Source organism: Cornus florida, unplaced genomic scaffold, assembly GCF_030987335.1.
Source record: "Cornus florida cultivar Cherokee Brave unplaced genomic scaffold, ASM3098733v1 CherokeeBrave_3.0.0_Hap2_Chr05, whole genome shotgun sequence".
Lineage (NCBI taxonomy): Eukaryota > Viridiplantae > Streptophyta > Magnoliopsida > Cornales > Cornaceae > Cornus > Cornus florida.
Window position 1 is genome coordinate 37,194,525 of NW_026775575.1, and position 17,612 is coordinate 37,212,136.

The window sequence follows — 17,612 nt, forward strand, 5'->3', positions numbered from 1 at the left end:
CTCGGCGTGAAGCTTATTGACGGGAAAGCAAACCCCGAAGAAGATCGACGGTGATGGCGACTACAAACAAACAAAATCAAGGAGCCCAACAATCTGCACTTCCCATTTTTTATGGGGAAAATTATGATTTTTTGTATGTGAAGATGAAGACTATTTTTCTCTCATATGATCTAATGGGATTATGTTGAAGATGAGTATGATGAACTGGAGGATACGATAACTTTGACGAATGCCCAAAGACAACAATTGAAGGATCATAACCCCAGAAATGGGAGGAGCATTTTTGTGTTGAAATAAATGTAAGCCTTAACAAAAGGGTGTAATTCAATTACGGTTGTCGCAAACTTGATATGAAACGTTAAGCATTAAATTTTAACTTTTTGTTTTTTTTTTTTGGTATTTGATAACTAGTTCATGAATTACAGAACTATAAGCATTTACGCGATGCTCTTATTTCCTTCTACACAATCCGTGAATCGTGATGCCATAATTTTTCCAAGGGATGGCCAAAATCTCTACATACATTAATATCTTTTTGTTTGCTTCTAGTATATGAGAAATGCTTTTGGTATGATGGAACTTGGGTTGTCAATCCATTCCTATTGTGGCCCACTGGGATTGGTCATATTGTTTTCCGTGTTTTCAGTTCTGACCAAAGCAAAAACAATAGTTTCATTTCTCCTTTTAATTTTTTTTGTGATACTAAATAAGACCGACCACCCCTCCTACCTGCAATCTATGTTTGTGCTGCTGCGTCTTAACTTTTTCACTATTAATGTCATTGGTCCCTGTGTCCATTAGAGAAGTTGAGTATGAAATAATGTGGCATAGAAAGCAAAGATTCTGAGACTGGGAGCTGACTTGGGTCAAATTAGTTTAACTGCCAATTAATTCCTTATTCCATGAAATATGGATTGAAGTTTGTAACTTAAGATTTAATCCAATAATTATTTAAAAAGTTTAATGGGCATTGGCTGTATTTTCTTGGTGCTGGTTTTGAGGAAGGAAAACAAGCTATCATATACTTTGGATTTATAGTTATTTTTTCATTTATTGACGTTAGTTGTTTGTAAAGTGCTAGTAAATTTCTCTCTTTGTTTCATTTTATTCTTCAAGTTGTCTTAAAGCGATTTTGGGTCAAAACTACTACACAAAGATGTACGTATTCACACACAACTAATGTTCTAAGAATCTCAGGTAAGGTTAGGGGAGTCAAGTACTGTAATGTATGGCTCCTGGTCCACTGTCATGTAAGTCCTTGCTAGTGCACAACTTATGTCAGTTGATACTATATCAAAATATAATGTGATGTGCTTTTCATGGTTTATGTTTGAAGGGAATATATCCATATCATTGTTTTCCTATGATATGATATCATGTATCTGACTTGATATCACTCCCTCGTGGTCCGGAATCGAAGATTGAACTGTTATAATGGATGGGTCAAGGATAAATCTGTTAAATGCTTGGGTAGTCATTTTAGCATTTTGATATGTATGAAGTTAATCTGGAACTTATTGTCATTTCCTCTGAACCAGCATGATATTCAAGATTCAAATTGAACTAACTGTATGGGTCTTTATTTTCTTGCAGCAATGCCATCATTGAATTTTCATTCCCTACTTCTTTTCGACTATTTTTAATTATTTATGGTGAATGGCAAGACACTCATATACAGATGTTGATTGCCTTGTGTTTTCTGACGGTGCTTCTTTGATGGCCTCTGGAAAGTCCCCAAGTACTTCACACACACAGTCCATTGTTCACAAAGAAGTCACCTATTCCATCTTGCAGAAAGGTCAACCTGAAAACATGTCGGAACGTTCTACTTATCGGTACTCACCTTTGATTGCATTTCTTCTTATGCCAAATTCAATAACCCATCGCTCATGGGGAAAATTTCTCTTTTCTGCTTCAGATATAGTATTTCATGGTATGGATAGATTGTGTCTTTTCAAGAAACGCAAAAAAAAATGTATTCTTTGCATGATTTTTAACTTTGTTTGATAGGTTGGTTGTTGAAGTGTTCCTGATTGATATGCACAGTAGGATCTGTTTACTGTTCTCATGCCATGTACACCTTTGTCTGGAGATTTCCCTTTTATTTTATTATCTTCAAACGTGAATGGAAAATTTGTTCTCGCTTCAGATTTTCTTTTGGGGTTGTTTATCCACACCATTCTGAAGCCACGAGGGGTGCCTAGAATCTATGCACCTTTTCTATGATGGTATGGCTCTCAATCCATTTACATCCACCATTGAGTGTTCCAAGCTTTTTCTTTGATTCCCAATAATAAGACTGTACATAAACTGTTTGATTAAATGCCTCAGCTAAACTCTTGTTTCTAAGCATTTCAGCGAAGCACTCAGGAATGGCAGGAGCAGTACTATGTCAAAATAAAAGTAAGCCCTAACAAAACGGTGTAACTCAATATTGGGTGTTACCAACTTGATATGAAATGATAAGTGTTAAATTCTCGAATTTTTTTGCATTTAATAATTAGTTTGTGAATTACACAACTAGAGTCATCTCGGTGATGCTCTTTTTCCATTTTACACAATTCATGACACTATAATTTATTTAACGGATGGCCAAAATCTCTACATGCATTAATATCTTGTGTTTGATTCTAATGTCTGAGAAACTTCTTTTAGCTCTACTTTGCAGAGTAATCAAATTGGTACAGTTTGATTCTTTTGATAAACATGGTATCATTTGAAATCATTTTTTCTTTTCTTTTTTTGGTTAGGTAAGTACTTGCACACATTTTACAAATTACGCACTACGGAGTCAAACTCCTCGCCTCCCCTTTGAGGGAAGAGAGGTTATACCATTGGGCTTATGGCCCATTGGTTCATTTTTTTCCTCCCTTAGATGTTAATGTGCATGGTGGAACTTTGGTTGTCAATGCATCCTATTGTGGCCTACTGGAATGGGTCTTTTTGTTTTCCTTGTTTTCAGTTCTGACCAAGGCAATAACAATAGATCTTTTTCTCTTTTCTTGATTTTTTTGCGATACTTAATAAGACCGACCACCCCTCCTCCTATCTGCAATCTATGATTGTGCTGCTGTGTCATAACTTTTCTACTATTAAAGTCTCTAGTCCCTGTGCCCATTAGAGAATTTTAGTATCTGATATTGCGACATAGAAAGCAAAGATTCAGAAAGGGGATGGTGATTAGAGTCAAATTAGTATAATTACCAATTAATTCCTTATAAGGTTATACCTTGAAATATGGATGAAAGTTTGTAACTTATGATTTAGTCCAATAATTATTTAAAAAGTTTAATGGGCATCGGCTGTATTTTCTTGGTGCTGTGAGGAAGGAAAACAAGCTATCACTGTATCATATACTTTTGATTTATAGTCTTCTTTTTTAATTTTTTTTCTTTTTTTATTATTACTATTTTTTTCACGTTAGTTGTTTATATAGCTCTAGTAAATTTCATCTTCTTTGTTATATTTTTCTTTTCAAGTTGTATTAATGCCATTTTGAGTCGATTCTAATAGCCAAAGATGCACATATTCATGCACAACTAATGTACTTCAGGCTAAGAGGCAGGGACACGGATACGACACGACACACACAACGACACGACAAATCCTAAAAAATTAGGACACGGATATGGCCAATAATATATATATATATATATATATATATATATATATATATATATATATATGATTTTTTACTTTAAGAAATTAAGAGTAATATTATTTTTTATCAACCTAATAATGAAAAAAAAATTGTGCCTTGCCGGGAATAAGAGAGAATGATAGAAAGAGTAAGAAAGAGAAGTAAACAAAGAAACAAAAAGGATTAGGGTTTTGTTAGAAAAAGAATTAGGGCTTAGTTACAAAAAACTCATAGAAGAGAAAAAGTTCATGGAAACAAGAGGGAAAAGGTAAAAGGGAGAAAAAAAGAATTTTGTTGTGAAAGGAAAAAAGAAGAAGAAGAAGAAGTATCTAGGGTTTGTGAAGAAGAAGAAAGAAAAAAGGAGGATAAAGAATTAGAGAGAGAGAGAGAGAGAGAGAGAGCATCCACCGGAAGCTAAGCTTGGTTGGTGGGAGAATGAGAGAGTCAAAAATGGTCGTGCAAGAGTTTGAACATTTGAACTAAAATATAAGCATAAATATCTAATTGTTTAATATTAAATTGTTTTGGAAAACAACTACTTTTAAGTAATTATGTAATGACCCTCCTCATATTTACACTTCAACGTAGCTTTGTTTCTAAAACTTTCTTAAAATCCCCAAGTGCCTTACTTCTCAAAAAAAAAAAAAAAAAAGTTCAGACACGTTTTTTGGCGTGTCCGACACGTGTCAGGGCGTGTCTGTGTCTGACACGGATTCTTTGCCCTTTTAGGTGTGTCCGCGCTTCCTAGACTTTAAGTAAGGTTATGGGAGTCCAACCCTAACCTCTGGCTCCTGAGCCTCGGTTATGTAAGTCCTTGCTAGTGCACAATTTATTTCAGTTGATACATTATCAAATTTTATTGTGATGTGCTTTTCATGGTCTATGTTTGAAGGGTATATATCCATATCGTCGTTTTCCTATGATATGATATCTGTCCCTTATGGTCTGGAATCAAAGATTGAGCTATCATAATGGATGGGTGAAGGCTAATTTTGTTGAATGATTGAGTAGTCATTTTAGCATTTTGATCTATATGAAGTTAATATGGAACTTTTCTCATTCCCTCTGAACCAGCATGATATTCAAGATGGAAATAGAACCAACCATATGGGTTCTTCTTTCTTTCTTTTTTTTTTTCTTTTGTTTTTTTTTTTTTTTTGCAGCAATGGCATCAATGAATTTTCATTCCCTACTTTTCTCAGCAGTTCTTCGACTCTTTTTAATTCTTTATGGTGAATGGCAAGACACTCACATGGAGGTCAGATATACAGATGTTGATTACCTTGTGTTTTCTGATGCTGCTTCTTTGATGGCCTCTGGAAAGTTCCCGTACAAACGTTATACATATCGGTACTCACCTTTGATTGCATTTCTTCTTATGCCAAATTCAATAACCCATCAATCATGGGGGAAATTTCTCTTTTCAGGTTCAGGTATAGTATTTCATGGTATGGATAGATTGTGTTTTTCAAAGAAACATGAAAAACGTATTGTTTGCATGATTTTTAACTTTGTTTGATAAGTTGGTTTTTTGAAGTGTTGGGCTTTGTTCAAATGTTCCTCATTGATATGTACAGTAGGATCTGTTTAATGTTCTTGTGTCACGTGCACCTTTTCTGGAGATTTCCCTTGGATTTTATATATATATTTATTTCAAAAATCTGACTCTCTTCAAACCTGAATGGAAATTGAATAAGATTTCTTATTTCCTCTGAACCAGCATGATATTCAAGATTCAAATTGAACTAATTGTATGGGTCTTTATTTTCTTGCAGCAATGCCATCATTGAATTTTTGTTCCCACTTCTTTTCTCTGCAGTTCTTTCACTCTTTTCTTTATGGTGAAATGGCAGGACACTCATATACAGATGTTGATTACCTTGTCTTTTCTGATGCTGCTTCTTTGATGGCCTCTGGAAAGTCCCCATACAAATGTTCTACATATCGGTACTCACCTTTGATTGCACTTCTTATTGCATATTCAATAATCCATCGTTCGTGGGAAAATTTCTCTTCTCGGCTTCAGGTAGAGTATTTTTGAAGACAAAGAAAAATAGATTCTTTACATGATTTGTTAAAGATGTAGTTATCACAACACAGAAATTATATTTGCTAAACTTTAAATTATGAAGGAATCCTGAATTTCCCATTGTTTGATAAGCATAATGTATCAGCCTGTCCAACTCCTAATTTTGAGATACTATTGTCTAGTAATGGTTGCTGTCAGGGAATAACTGTGTAATGATCTGTTCTTTTATTGTTCGAACTTCAAATCATGCCAAAATACGTGGGGGATATAAATATGCATGAGCTGCTAAGTTTTGTACCCTTTCGATTTCTGCATACAAAATTGCTTCTTCTCCCCACCCCTCTTAGGGGGAGGGGGATTTCTTTCCCTAAATTAGTGATGGGCATGAGTAACAGAGAGGCTTGATGCCCATAAATAATTCTAAAATCTGACTTTACCTTCTAACATGAATGGAAAACATTGATGTTTTTTTTTTTTTTTTTTTTTTTTTTTTTTTTTCTGTTAATCCAGAAAATTAGTGGGAAGTTTGTGTTATGTTCTCGCTGCAGATTTTACTTGTGGGGTGGTTTACCAACACCACTCTGAAGCTAAGAGGGGTGCCTGAGAAACTATGCACCTTTTCCGTGATGGTATGGCTCCTCAATCCATTTACCTTCACCATTGGAACCTGAGGAAACTGTGAGCCCATTGTTTGTGCCATGGTTTTCTGGATCATTATCTGTCTCGTGAACGGTATAACTTCTACTTTTTTATACCAACTTTTGAAGTATTGTTGCAGTGGTTTCTTGAGATACCTGTTTGTTAAATGTGATATAAATACTTGTTATACATGAGTTGGCCTATGCCAACATGTGAATCATGTTTGGAAAGTAAACCAAGAGGCCTCACACAGCTAAGGGAGAAGTTTTTTCTTGTCAAATCCAAATAATCTCTCCCATAAAGTTTTCTTTATCAAACAATAGGAAAATTCCCTAGCATTGATTTACAGCTCGCTATCTTTTAGCAAACTAGCCACCAAAATTAGATCCAAAAGAAATGACGCAGACGGGAAGATATATTTGGAGAGGATCCTCTCAAATAATCCAAGGAGGAAAAACGATCCTTAAATATTCCATCTTTTTCAAATGCTTAAGAATCCTTAAGGAGGCTGTTCTTTTGCTCTATAAATATTTGTATGTAAAACTCCCATTGTTTGAAATGAAGAAATGTAGCCTTGTAAAGTACACATGGTCTCAGACTATGAAGCACTGACATGGCAAACCATGGTGCCATATCAGTGTCGGACACGTGTCCGACATGCTGTAAACGTGTTCAATCCTTTTATCTCTTTTCTTCCGATCGGACACGCCGTTGGAAGCTGCAAAACGCCGGAGGATACGTCAGTGGACACGGCTACGCTATTCTGACTTAGGAGGTATTTTTGGACAGAGGATGTAGACACGATATACATACATATATGTTTGTGATATATATGGCTGTGTATATCTCTGCGTGTATCGATTTAAACAGGCGTGTGTATGACTGTGTATTGATTTAAATAGGCGTCTAAAGTTGAAATAAGAGAGATGATAGCAATGAGAGAGCAACGGCAGAGAGAGAAAAGATTATAATCTTTTCTCTTGTACGCTTTGTTTGGCTATAAGAAAAGGGCTCAGTGACTTTGGTCTCTTTTACATTTGTTTGGCTACAAGAATAAAGTTGGTTGGCTTTTGGATATTAAGTTACTGCTTTGTATTTCAATGAAATCCTTAATTTGTTTGGAAAGAAATATAAAATGTGGTGGGTTGAATTTAAATGTATTATATTTATGACAAAAAATTAATTTTACATATATAATAATAAATTATATTATTATTTTATTGTTGTATCCTTGCCGTGTCCATGTCCTATGTTTTTTGAGATTTGCCGTATCGCCATGTCCGTGCTTCATACGTCTCAGAGCTCTTGGAATATGAACATATTTAAGGTTCAGTTAAGAATACTAGGCTTCTCTCCATCGTGGCATGGAAGGGGGAAGTTGGTGTGGAAGCTTTATATTGTTCAATGGTGTTTGTTATGGATAATCTTGTTAAAAATGATATAATCATTAGATATAAGTTTTAGACACTCTCTTTGGTTAAAGCACCAAATACAGATTTCCTTTCATGTCATTATAAATGCATAATTATAATTCCTAACTTTCTTTGTATCATGTTTACTGGTTTACACATACTATTTTACAAGCTGCGTTTTGGTATGGGCGTCTTGTCCATTTTAGAATCTATCCTATAATCTATGCTCTTCCTATCACCTTAGTTCTTGATCCTTGCCACTCAATCTATTCAGAAGCCTGTCCTTATGGATTGGAATTCTTGTAAAGTTAAGTCAGCCCAGAGTCTTCAGTGGCATGGGAGTTACTGTCCATGCCATTTATTGTTGCTTTGAAAAACATGTTTTCAAGAGAGAGAATTATGTCGGCTGTGGCTGTCTTTTGTACTGGGTTTTTCTTCTATCAATATAATTTGGAATTCTTGCATGAGGCTCTGCTATTCCACCTTACCCGTTCAGATCCAAGACAAATTTTCCATATATTTTTATCACATCTATCTACGCTACAACCATGATCAGAGAAACTCATGTTTTCTGCCTTAACTTATTGTTCAGCTAGTTCTTATTCTCTGCTTCACTCAGGATTTGCCATTCTGTTTCTTTGTGCAGACGGTAGCATTTCTAGCATTTAACAAGGTATGTGAATTCAACACTCTGCCTTGTACTGTCACTGAAATTGAAATCTCTTTTTGCCTTCTTATTTTAGTTCTAATTAAAAATGAAAATCGGACTATCGAGTCTTGTTACGTGAAAAATCACTCTTATCTGCTTCCAGAAGTAATTTTGTTTCTGAAATTATGGGCTCATACTTTGGATGGGAATTTCTGATATCTTCTTTTGATATTCACGGTGCAGTACTTTGAATGGTTCTTCTGCCTGTTGCCTTTAATACTACCATGGTGCAATATGAAGCTTAAATGGGAAGGCTTGTCCTACATTTTACTATGGATGGGAGATCAAATTCACTGGTTGAATTCAAAGGCAAGCAAGTTTAATTTTCTTAACTACTACAGTAATACATTTGTTTTCATCGGTATTGTCCGTATCACACTTCTCGTTATTCGAACCACATGCAAGTTCGAAGAAAACTTTGAAACATGAATTATATATATATATATATATATATATCTTTCTCCATAGGTAGCTACGGAGTGTGTAGAAAAGGGTATTATCGCCCAGAAGATACCATGATGAAATCTTAATGTATGTTCTTGTGAATTGAATTTGACAAAATATATAATGGGTGTGTGATTTTTGGTTTTTGCTTGAATAAAAGTTTGGAACTCGGAATTGTAGGGCTTTGCCCGAGAAGGGAGCCCTTCCAAAAATTCTCGATAGCCCGGGCAGAACCCAAGCCAAAGAGAGCGATAAAAAAAGGAAATAGTTTTCAACCAGCAATTGACGCGCCTCGGTTAAAACCTCACGGGCTGCGTCATTGCCCCAAGCGCAAAGATGTTTTTTATAAATCTTCCAATGTGGTGTTTTTATAGTTATAATTTTTTTTTAAGTTCTTATACTTTTTCGATATGGGACTTGTGTTATAGTTCAAGATCATCTAACAATTATAATAAAAACACAACTACATTAACATGTATAAATTTGTGTCGGTCAATCAAATTAGAGTCCCAACAGGAATAAGATTGAATCATCTATAATATCCAATTTCATCTAGACTTTTCAGCAGAAAAGTCCTGAAATATGCAAATGGGCCGACCTGACCCAAAAGGCTACTTTGCATAACAATGTTGGTCGGGCTAGTACCAATGCATCATGCACCTAATAAAAGGACCTACCAGGCCCACAACCACGTTACTTCCATTTGTATCGAACGTGTCAATAGATGGCCCAGGTCCATTATTCGTGTTCCTTTTATTTAAGTCAATTGTACTTTATGATCCTTATGGTTGGTGTAATGAAAAAATGATAGATAGGGTGACGTTTTTTTTGTTTTTTTAATTTTTAATTTTTTTAATTTTTTTTTTTTTTTTTTTGTAAAGGAGAAGAATTTTTATATCTTTGTACCCTCTTATATAAAATTTTAAATTAAAAAAACAATTTTTTTTTCAGGAATTTTGTGATTTTTAGGTGAAAATTTAGTTGGTGTGTGTTTTTCCTTGAATTAAAGTTTAGAACTCAGAATTGTAGAGCTTTATCCAAAAAGGGAGCCCTTTCAAAAATTCTCAATAGCTGAGCGGAACCAAGCCAAAGAGATCAATAAAGAGGGAAATAGTTTTCAACCAGCAATTGACACGCCTCGGTTAAGACCTCACAAGCTGTGTCCTTGCCCCAGCGCAATGATGTTTTTTTTTTATGTTGTGCATGTATTTTTATAGAAATAATTTTCTCATCACACTTACACTTTTTGGACGTGGGACCTATATTACATAACTGGTACCACTAGACTTTTATGCAGTTATAAATCACCAAACAAGTACAATTACAGTAACATGTGGTAATTGCCTCGGTCAATCAAATTAGAATCCCAAACATGATATAATAAAATTGAATCATCCAATTTCATCAGCAGAAATTAATTAGATGCTATTGATCTGTTTCAAATATATTGGTCCTAGGAGGAAACTTTTACTGTTCGGAGGGCTACTTTTGTAATTCATCCAAATGGGCCGAGCTGACCCAAAAGGCTACTTATTTTTACTACTATGCATAATAACAATGTTGGTTGCGTTAGAATTTAGAACACATTAAAATCAAACTCACCCTACGTTTAAAAGTACTTTCAAAGAGAAATTGTATAAAGTGTTTTCAATTTATAAAAAAAAAAAAAAAAAATCAAATGCTAGGAATATATTTATCATTTATGTTAAGAAAAAAAAAAAAAAAGTGTTTGCTTAAAAATGTATTTTACTAACATCTCTTAATTTTCTTCAATTTCAATTTTAAGAGCCTAAATTAATGTTAATGTAAATTTATATTGTCATTTATTTGATTAAGAGGATGTGATAGTACGTTTTAATTCAATAATTAAGAATTCAAGTTATCGGTACTTTTTAGATTGATAAAAAAAATATGTATACTACACTATTAAAATGAATTGATATTAATGTAATTCTTTTTTTCTCTTTCTTTTTTCCAAATATATTGAGAATATCTCCTCCATCTGGTGTATAAATTTTCTTTTGTCTCAAGAGTCTCCTTAGCTTCGCTTGACAAGTAGACTCTCAAACCAAATCTGAATCAAATGATCTGTTAACTAATAATTCAAGGCAAACAGTCCCCAATATTACTTCGTGGTCTTAAACCTTAATGTATTTGACAGGGGGGATTCTTTCCCCAAATCAGGGATGTGCATGAGTAACAGAAAGAGATGTGATGCCCATGAATAATTCTAAGAATTGACTTTATCATCAAACAGAAAAAAAATTGATGTTTTTTTTTAATAAAGTTAGTGATATTTAATATTGATGCTTTTTTCCTTTAAGTTAGTGATATTTAATTTTGTTCTCTCTTTTTTCTGTTAATCCAGAAAAATAGTGGGAAATTTATATTATGTTCTCGCTGCAGATTTACTCATGGGGTTGTTTATCCACACCATTCTGAAGCTAAGAGGGGTGTCTGAGAATATATGCACCTTTTTTGTTTTGTGATGGTATGGCTCCTCAATCCATTTACCTTCACCTTTGGTACACGAGAGAACTGCGAGCCATTGTCTGTGCCATGGTTTTGTGGATCATTTTCTGTCTTGTGGATGGTATAACTTTGTGGTGTCACTTATCGAGTGTTGACGTGGCACGTTGATAAGTCAATACAATCCTAATTAAGGTTGAAAGTCAAAAGTTTTGAGGGACCAACCCTCAAGCACCCCAATACCTGATAGCACATCAGGCCCACCAAGCCTTGAGGGACCATCCATTGACCATCCCAAGACCTGGTAGCACCCCAGGCCTACCAAGCCTTGAGGGACCATCCTTTGAGCACCCTAAACCCTGGTATCACACTAGGCCCCCCAAGCCTAGAGTACCCCAAGCCCTGGTAGCACACCAGGCCCACCAAGCCTCAGTAGCACACCAGGCCCACCAAGCCTTGAGGATCAACCCTCAAGCACCCCAAGCTCTGGTATCACACCAAACCCCCCAAGTCTCGAGCGCCAAGCCTCGAGCACCTCAAGCCCTAGTATCACACCAGGCTCGCCAAGCCTTGAGAGTCAATCCTCGAGCACCCCAAGTTCTGGTATCACACTAGGCCCCCAAGCCTTGAGGCCAACCCTCGAGCACCTCAAACCCTAGTATCACACCAGGCCTACCAAGCCTCAAGGGACCAAGCCTCAAGCACCCTAAGCCCTGGTATCACACCAGGCCCACCAAGCTTCGAGGGATTAGCCCTCGAGCACCTCAAGTCCTGGTATCACACCACGCCTATCAAGCTTCAAGGGTTCAACCCTTTAGCACCTCAAGTCCTTGTATCGCATCAGGCTTACTAAGCCTCGAGGGACCAACCCTCGAGCACCCTAAGCTCAGGTACCACACCACGCCCGTAACACTTCGAAAGATTGGAGCCCCAGAGAGCTCGCCATCAAAATGCCACAGGTCTATGCATAGCATGAAGCGAAGGTAAGGCCTTCGCAGCTGTAAGGGATCTAAATTTGGGAAACTTAGGAAGATTTTGAATTGGTGGATGAGAAGTCAAGAAGTGCATTCGCTCTTAGTAAGACCCAATTAACAAGATGATGGAATTATACACATTATGACAACAAACCTTAAAATCACATTTAATGTTGTGTCAGGTTCGACCAACTGGTGGTCAAGCAATATTTAATGCCCTAACTGGGGGAGAAGCAACATAGTGCAAGGCTCGATGAGGGGATTGGACCCTTCAGGCTCCTATAGACCCTTAGGACTACCCATGTGATCCTAACTGGGAGCCGTGCAAGAAACCATGCACAAATGAGACCACTGGTTAATGATCAATGAAATCTGGCCTATAAATAGCACTATCCTACGAAAGAATAAACAACTAGAAATAGGGAGTTGTCATAAGAAATTGTATACTTGCCCTACCACCATCTCAATCTTGAGGATTGGTCTTCTTCTCCTCCTCCTACACCAAGCATCTCTCTCTTTTCCCTTATAGTTGTACCTTTGATATCACCATTACTCATTTGTTTATTACATTGATCAAAAAGAACCCCTACAAACTTCTACTTCTTTGTACCAACTTTTGAAATATTGCTGGAGTGGTTTCTTGAGATGCCAGTTTATTATTAATCAGAATTGACTCCCTAGCATTGATTTACCACTCTCGATCTTTAACAAATTACCCGCTAAAGTTAGATCCAAAAGAAATGACATAGATTGGAGTTATATTAAGAGAGAACCCTCGATCTCAAAGAGTCCAAGGAGGAAAAATTATCCTTGAATGGATTAATTTGTTCAAATGCTTAAACATCCTTAATATGGAGGAAAAATTATCCTTGAATGGATTATTTTGTTCAAATGCTTAAACATCCTCAAACATCTCAAAGAGGCTAGTACTAACAAGAATATTGTCGAAGTAACAAGAATATTGCAAAAGAATTCTCATTGAGCGACTTCTCCTTTGTGATACTGAGACGTGAAGCTTTAGATACAAGTTTTAGACTCTCTCTTTGGTTAAAGCACAAATACAGATTTCTTTTCGTGTCATTATAAATATATAATTTTAATTCCTTTCTTTATGTTGTATTTTGTGGTTTACAGGTAATAATCTACAAGCTGTATTTTGGTATGAGCTTCTTGTCCATTTATGTTGTATCTTAGTTCTTGATCCGCGCCACTTCCAATCTATCAGAAGCCTGTCCTTGTGAATTGGAGTTCTATATGGTGTTTTTTTCTTCTAACACTTTTTCGATGTGGGACTTATGTTACATAGCTGTTACCAAGTCCAATTACATTAACAAGTCGGTCAACCAACTTAGAATCGAGGCATAATAAATTTGAATCATCCATAATCGCCCATTTCATTTAGACTTCTCAGCAGAAAAGTCCTAGTCTATTATTGATCTGGTTCAAATATTTTGGTCCTAGGAGGAAACTTTTCATGTCAGGAGTGCTGCTTTTGTAGCGTAATACATTCAAATGGGCCGAGCTGACCCAAATTGCATCATGCATTAAATGTCATTGTCAATAGATGGCCCAGGGTCCATCACTCTCACTTCCAATTTTAAAGTGCCAATTTCGTACTTTAAATTTGTAATCTGTGACAATTTTTGATCCAATGACTGAAAATTCAAGGTAATGGTCCTAGTTCCCAAGGGGTAAATTGCAAAGTATAAATTGTTATTTGCAACAACGTGAGTTCAGTTGCTCGAGAAATTGAAGACGAGACTGTGAATCAAAGACACACTCGCCTCTACTTATAGCCCTACCCATCTAGCGTACAGCCCAACCTCTCCCGCTTACAGCCCAACATCGCCGGCTTGTAGCCCCGGCCACCTCTCCCGGTTACAGTCCCACTTCACCAAGCTACCGTCCTGCATCTCCAAGTTACATTCCCTTGGCTGTCACTTTTTGGTTAATATGCTGAACTTATCGAAGGTCTGACAAAGTAGTAGTAGTGGTGGTGGTGGTGGTTATTATTATTTAATGTGATGGATGTGAACTACAAACTTATTGAAGTTGATTGTATCAGTTGGTCCTTGTTAAGATATATATATATATTTTTTCTCCTCTTTAAGCATTTGATGTAACAAGGATTAGAAGAGCAACTCAAATTCATTTTCATAATAAGAGGCCTCGAATTGAATAGAGGCCTCTTCATGTTTGAGGAGCTCAAATCTGAGTCGCAAGGCACGTGCCTGTGCAACAAAATGATGTCACGTGACCCTCTCTAAACAGTAAGCCAGAGGGGGGATTTACTTCCAAACTGATCATAGAAATTGATTTTGGGCGTGAAAAGTCAATACTCACCGATGTTAGAATAGTAACAACATTGCATTTTATAAAATTTGGTGAAAAGATGTGCCGAGAAAAATATAATAAACAGTTTATATAATTTACTCTATTATTTAAGAAAAAAACAAAAATAATATTTCACTTGGGTAGTTATGGAATCCCGGTAAGTGTATGTATACATGGGGTAAATTACAAAAAAAAAAAAAAAAAAATCTTGAATTATGTCTGAATTTACAAATAACCCATTGAAGTATATTTTGTGTATATTATCCCCTACACTATTCAATTCTTAAGTTATTTTTCATTAAATGACAAAGATAACTTTTTTTTTTATTAAATTACACTTAATCTATTATTATTTTTATTAGGGTAAAGTACAGAAACACCCTTGAGAATTGGGGTAAGGCTAAGAATAAAAAAGGTTGTTTATTTTTAGACAATCACACACCCTTGTGAAATTTATTATCCAAACAGAGCCTTAAAATATGTGAAAAGTCTATTTTACCCTTCACTATTTTTTTAATTTTAATTATAAAATATTAAAATACTTAAATGACTAAATTATCTTTTTCATCTTTCGCTCTCTCTATATATGTACACACACACATATATATATACACGCACAACCACACAACAGATCTCAGCCACATCTTCATCACTACTACCTTCTTCATCATTGCGGTTAGTTTGAACCATTGACCGGTAAACAAAGTTTCAAAATATATAACAGGATTAACCATTGGTATTGGACAGGGAAAAATACCTTCATGGAAAGGATTTCATATAATGAAAATGGGCTCTCAAATTTGTCCTCGAACCTCAAAATGAAATGTCTAAATGATTAAATCCAAGTCAGTCCATCTCAAATTCAATGGTAGAATTGTTATAAATTTTCTAAATAGGGCCACATGTGAACTGCACAAATGTAAATGGCTATGCTGAACTGAAGACCCCCTTCCAAAGCTCTGGATTCTAAAGCTGAGCAGTCAAAAGACAGGTATATATCTGCGTGTGCGTCTATACAGACAATATACATATATATATGTGTGTATTAGTATTTAGTAGTTTGGGTTAGGGTATGAGAGATGGGAAAGAGAAGAAGAGAGTAAGGATCTAAGTCACATAAAGCGAGAGTGGGAGCGTGAGAACAGCAAAATTGAGTCATAATAGTGAGAATTTGAGCCAGAACACAGGCGGAGCGTGAGAGCAGCAGAGAGGGAGCGCGCTCGGAGTGTGAGAGCGATACCCGCTGAGAAGGATTGTGTGACTTATGTAAGGATAGAGAAAATTTGGGTTTATTAGATAGGTTTTACCCAACAACCCATTTAAACTTATTTAATTCAAGGGTATTTAAGTCAATTGTATTTGTCAATTTTATATCAAAGGGTAAAAAAGTCAATTCACCGTTATCAGGTGTCTTTGTCTATTTTATCAAACTTGAGGGGTATAATTGTCTAAAAATAGGACAACTTTTATCTATCTGTCCTTATGCCAAACCTTAGGGAGTGTTGGTGTACTTTACCCTTCTTATTAAAATAAATCAAGAAAAAAATTTATACTAATTGATGGCATATTCTCTATTAAATTTGCATAATTTTATCTTTATTTTTAAAATTAATTGTTCAAATAAAAATTTTAAATAGAAAATTTCAAAACAATTTACGCAATTTCTTAATTTTGCATGCATATATTGCATGGCAAAGAATGTATTTTTTATTTAATTAATTAATTATATTTTTGAATATATTGTATAAAAAATATACTTTTTATGGTAAAAAAAGTTTTAAAGGAGCATAATAAGTATTATTCTAAATGATAAAGTTTTGATAATAAGTTAATCATTTAAGAAAATGGTAATTACAAATCAAATATTTTCTAGTTTTATGATAAATTGATACTAATTATAAAATTGTAGTAAATAGTATAGTGATATTTAAATAACTAAAAAAATAATAAAAATAATTTAATGAAAAGTGTAAAATAGTCCTTCATTGCACCATACCTGTATATAGGGAGGGTTGCAAATGAATCTAACTGTTCATGAACAGCTCGGGCTCGTTCATTTAGTAAATGAGCCGAGTTCGAGTTCAATTTTCAAACTTGTTTAATAAACGAGCCGAGCTTGAGAATTCGGCTCGTTAGACTCGCGAACAAGTTCATTAAATAAAAACCCATTTATAATACTATTCTACAATTAAAATGTTTAGCTCATATTATACAATTCTGTATTTAAAAAGTTTAGAGCCCAAAAATGTTTGGCCCAACTAACACCTTTTCATTGATAAGGCCCACAGATATATATATAATTAGCCCATAATTCAAATAACATTGAATCTCATCCATTAATAATGAACACATCTTAGCCCTTCACCTGTTAAAGTTAAGGAGACATAAGAATAACCTAGAAGTAGTTATTTACCGTTAGGACTGCAAATGAATTGAGATCTTTATAAATAACTCGGGCTCGGCTTGTTAAGGGTTCGATTTGGACTTGTTCGTTAAGAAAACGAGTCGAACTTGAGCCTAATTTCTAAGCTCGTTTAGTAAACGAGCCGAACCTGAATAACATTAGACTATACTCGTATAGATTCGTGAACGTGAACTCATTTAAGCTCGATAATGTTCAAAACAAAGCTCGTTTAAAGCTCCTTTTATATATGTATATATAATCACGTGGGGGGACCTTATTTGTTTTATTAAACTTAGTACCCTAAATAAAAAATAATAAATTACAAACATGTGCATAACCTTATTTATTTGCATTCTTTTGTTTTCCTTTTGGGTTAATTTTACTGACACCCCTCTCAGGTTTGGTCAAATATCATTCCGAAACAACTTTTGAAAATTACTATCACTTAGGTCCAATTTTACTTTTTCGTTACTAACACAGTAAAAAAAAACGTGCGAAAAGACAAATCTACCCTTATTTTTAAAATTCATTTTAAGCTAAAATATTAACAAATTAAAA

The 17,612-nt window shown here is 35.1% G+C and overlaps 2 non-coding genes and 1 pseudogene across 2 annotated transcripts; 1 reads left to right on the plus strand and 2 right to left on the minus strand.

The window, feature by feature from the left end:
* The first annotated feature begins 5,882 nt into the window (after positions 1 to 5,882).
* On the plus strand, positions 5,883 to 12,558 carry LOC132309157 (GPI mannosyltransferase 1-like; annotated as a pseudogene).
* LOC132310550 (U4 spliceosomal RNA) lies at positions 9,054 to 9,211 on the minus strand. Its single transcript, XR_009482620.1, has one exon. It is a non-coding gene; the product is annotated as a U4 spliceosomal RNA (small nuclear RNA).
* On the minus strand, positions 9,903 to 10,056 carry LOC132310565 (U4 spliceosomal RNA). Its single transcript, XR_009482634.1, has one exon. It is a non-coding gene; the product is annotated as a U4 spliceosomal RNA (small nuclear RNA).
* Positions 12,559 to 17,612: the final 5,054 nt, after the last annotated feature.